The sequence below is a fragment of the Equus quagga genome, chromosome 6 (genome assembly GCF_021613505.1).
Source record: "Equus quagga isolate Etosha38 chromosome 6, UCLA_HA_Equagga_1.0, whole genome shotgun sequence".
Taxonomy (NCBI): domain Eukaryota; kingdom Metazoa; phylum Chordata; class Mammalia; order Perissodactyla; family Equidae; genus Equus; species Equus quagga.
The window spans coordinates 51,404,056-51,408,484 of record NC_060272.1 but is presented as its reverse complement, the minus strand read 5'-3'; the positions used below and the strand labels follow the sequence as shown (position 1 = coordinate 51,408,484).

At 39.9% G+C, this 4,429-nt stretch overlaps 1 pseudogene; it reads left to right on the top strand.

The window, feature by feature from the left end:
* Window positions 1-2,569: 2,569 nt before the first annotated feature.
* On the top strand, window positions 2,570-4,210 carry LOC124240726 (breakpoint cluster region protein-like; annotated as a pseudogene).
* The last annotated feature ends 219 nt before the right edge of the window (window positions 4,211-4,429 follow it).

Below are 4,429 nucleotides of genomic sequence, written 5' to 3'. Positions count from 1 at the left end.
AAAAGTATGTGAAAGATATGTACCAGAATTTTGTGAAAGAGGAAACAAACAAAAAACTCAATCTGTGAAGCAATCTTTCAACTCTTTAGTAATCAGAAAAGGAAATATTAGAACCACAATAAGATACCATTTATATCCACGATATCAGGATAAATAAAAGAAATTGGGCAATTCTTACTTTTGTTCCCAGTTAAATGGAACTTTTAATTCACTGCTATGAGGAATAAAAGTTGGTACAAGCAATTTGAAAGACATTTTGGGATTTGTTAAAAAAGTTGAGCATTTGCATAACATTGACCCATAGTTCTGCTTTTTTAATATATTCCCTAGAGAAACTCTTATAATATGCCCCAGGAGATATGTACAAAAATATTAATAGCAGCATTATTTGAAAAATAAATATTGGAAACAACCCAAATAGGTGTCACAAAGGAAACATGTACATAAAGTGTGGTATTTTAATTCAATGAAACTATTCAGCAATGAAAATTAATAAATACTAACTATATACCTCAATAAAGTTGACTTCAAAATCAAAATTTTAAACAATGGAAGAAAGTTAGAGGAAAGTTGTCCTATTTATATATAGCCCAGAAATAGGCAAAGTTAACTATTGTAGTATTTAGAGATAAATTTGTGGAAGGTAAAAAGAAGGTAATGATTAGGACAAAACCTGAGGATGATTACATCTGTCGGGGGAGGGTGATGCAACCTGGGAAGAAGCCACAAGGGGTTCTTATGTACTAATAATATTCTACTTCTTGAGTTGAGTTATGGGTACGTATGTCTATGTTTTATATTTTAAAGTTTTATGTCTTTGTTGAAATAGTCTGTCTTTCATTAACATTCTCCATCTTTCTGTTTATCCTTTTTGGATCTATTAATCATAGATATTTTAAAGCCCTTTTTTGTTACTTGTAATATTTTATTTTATTTTATTTTGAGGAAGACTGGCCCTGAGCTAACATTCATGCCCATCTTCCTCTACTTTATATGTGGGACACCTATCACAGCATGGCTTGCCAAGTTGTGCCATGTCCGAACCCAGGATCCAAACAGGCAACCCTGGGCCGCAGAAGCGGGACGTGTGCACTTGACTGCTATGCCACCACCAGGCCGGCCCCAGCTACTTGTAATATTTTGGTCACCTTGGGTCTACTTCTATTGTCTCCTAAATATTTTTTCTCTCTTTTGGATGTTGATCATATGGTCCTGTATATTTATATGACTACAAAGTTTTTAATGAGTCATAGACACTGTTATTAAATGGATCATGAGGGCTCCAGTGGTTTTTCTTCAGAGAGAGTCCACCATTTCCTTTTTTAGGCAGATAGAATGAGTGGTTGATCACCTTAATCCAATCAGGAAGTAATGTAGGTTAAAGCTGAATTTAAGATATTTTTCTTTTCTTTGTTTTTTTTTTTTTTTGGTGAGGAAGGCTGGCCCTGAGCTAAAATCTGTTGCCAATCTTCCTCTTTTTGCTTGAGGAAGATAGTTGCTGAGCTAACATCTGTGCCAACCTTCCTCTATTTTGCATGTGGGTTGCAGCCATAACATGGCTTGACAAGCGATGTGTAGGTCCACGCCTGGGATCCGTACCTGGCAACCAGGCCACCAGAGGGGAGTGCACAAACTTAACAACTACACCGCTGGGCTGCCCCTGAATTTAAGTTTTGATAACATTGGGTTGACATCTGGCTCTCTCCTATTTCTAGGGCTCAGACTTCTACAGTTTGCAATTGAGAACTTTGAAGCTCCTCAGCACTCACACACTCTAAACCTTTCCTCTCTTCTTTCAACATGTTTTTAGTTTAGCTCTAGCATTCTGCCCAGAGCAGCTCTGATATTGGCAAATCTCTTGAAGAACAGAATGTTTGTTCATGGAACTACGTAAAGCACTGCTGATTTCTTTCTGTTCCAGTTTTGCTTCCTGCCTAGGACCCACCTGGATGTTCAGCCTCCTGCCTACATATGAAATTGGTCATTTCTTCTACTAAAAGGCAGGTGCCAATTTTTAGCCTAATTCTGAAAGATTTTTCCCTCACTGAAATTTTAATTTCTTGTCCTCCATTTTTCCATAGCTTTCTGATGTCTTCCAAAATAAGAATTCTTTGATTTATCTATCTTTTCTAGTAATTTTCATGGTAGCATTGACTTGCAATGAACTACTCAATCCTACCTAGAAATAAAATCCTTATTTAAAAAGAAAATACATGCATACATATCTTCCCGAGGAATGACAAAGTTGAGTACATCTTTATAGATCACTTGGGCATCCTCTTTAGAGAAATGCTCGTTAGTGTTTTCTATTGTCCTGCATCCTTTTCTAGTGATTTGCAATAGTTCATTATGTAATCTTCTCCCACTCTGACTAGACAGATGTTCTAATTTTAATATCATCCAATTAGTTGACTATTAAGAAGAGAATTTTGTGTGCTGTTCAAGGAAATTTTGCGTACTATAAGGTTATTTGATATTCTCTTGTTTTCTTCTAAAAGGTTTATTCTCTTACTTTTCATATTTTTGTCTGCAACCCATCTGGAATAGATATTATTATGCAACATGAGGTATGGGTCAAGATTCCTATGGTTCCATGGAAATTTTTGTAGGTATGAAATATTTCACATTAGAAGAGTCATACATCGGAATAAAAATTAACCATAAATATCTGAATAAGAACAAACAAGGATGTCTATATTTTAAAACATAATTATTGAACTTAAAGCTCAGTGAATGTTTTAAAAACTCTATAGGGAATTCACAAAATGAAGTTACCCAAAATACAGAATAAGAGACAAAAAAAAAAAGATCTGAAACAGAAGATAAAAAAATATGCAATACAGAGTGAAAAGACTAATTCTGTCTTTTCCAAGGGGATCAAAGGGAATCAATGAAAGAACTGGGGAAGGGGCTACTTGAGGGGATAATGCTAAGAATTTTTCAGATTTGATGCAAGTCTTGGATTAAGAAAACAAATTAGTTCAAGCAGGATGATTAAAACAAGTCTTTATGCAGAGATAGTCTAGTGAAACTACAGTACCTAAAAAAAGAGGGAAAAAGTAGAGAAGTTAAGCCAGGAAAAAGAAAAAAATTGGTAACCTACAAAATAATGAAAACAAACTTCTTTATAGCAACAATAACAAAGACAATAGGATGCTATCTTCAAAGTCTTGAGAGAAATGTCAAACTGGAATTGTTGTTCCTTAGATACTATGTTGCAAATATATATTTATATCCTTTGGGTATTTTGTGAATAAAGCAAAGACGTGCTTCTATAGAGACACAGCTGAGCCAAACTGGAAAGGCAAGTTTGAGATCGATCTAGAAGACTCCTAGACCTTGAGGTTACTGTGTTACAAAAAGTGTTACAACAAAACGAAGATGACCAAGAAGGACCGCAAGAGCACAGACGGGATCATGGGGAAGAGCCAGATCCAGCTGGATCCCCAGGCCCTGCAGGACAGAGACTGTCGGAGGACTGTTATCTCCGTGAATGGGATTGAAGTGAAACTCTCGCTCAAGCTCACCAGAAGAAAGTTGAGCTTGAAAAGAATGCCTTCCTGGAAACAGACGGGGGTCTTCAGAGTCGGGATTGCCGCGTTCACCAAGAGTGAGAGATCCAAGGTGCCCATGATGCACCAGCACGTGGAGGAGACTGAGCACCCGGGCGTGGAGGAAGTGAGCATCTAAGGCGTGTCCGGAGTGACCACGAACACCCAGGCGCTGACGGGAAACTTTGACGTCAGTAACAAGGATGTGTCGGTGATGATGAGGGAGAGGGACATCAACGCCATCGCAGGGATGCCGAAGTTCTGCTTCCACGAGCTGCGGGAGCCCCTCTTCATCCTTGAGTTCCAACCTAAGTTCCCCGAGGGCATCGCTCTTTCAGACCCAGTTGCAAAGGAGAGCTGCCTGCTGAACTTGCTGCTGTCGCTCCGAGAGGCCAAGCTGCTGACTTTTCTCTTCCTTCTGAACCTAGGGAGGCAGAAGAGGAGACGGTGAATAAGATGTCGCAATGGTCTCCAGCCCCAGGCTGCTCAGAAAAGAGAGCAAACTCCCTGCCAACTGCAGCCAGCCCACCTCCATTACCGACAGCTAGTCCCTCGAGCTCATGTCCCAGGTCCAGATGCTTCTCTACCTTCCGGAGCTGGAGGCCATCTCCACCCTGAACAGCAAGAGACAAAGCATCTTATTCTCCACCGTAGTCTAAAGGCCCATCTCCGTTTCCAAGAGACGGGCAGAAGGGCCTGGAAACCTCCCAGCAAAACGAGTCATCCTCAGATCGGCAACTGAACCTTCTTGAGGAGCAACTGGGCCATCTCCAAGGGCTGGACCATCTGCCAAGAGTCAGTCATTCAAGACAAAAGGCCAAGTGGCATGGGCAGTTCTGGGCACCCCCGTGTGTCTGCAAGCTCCCGGCAGGCCTCAG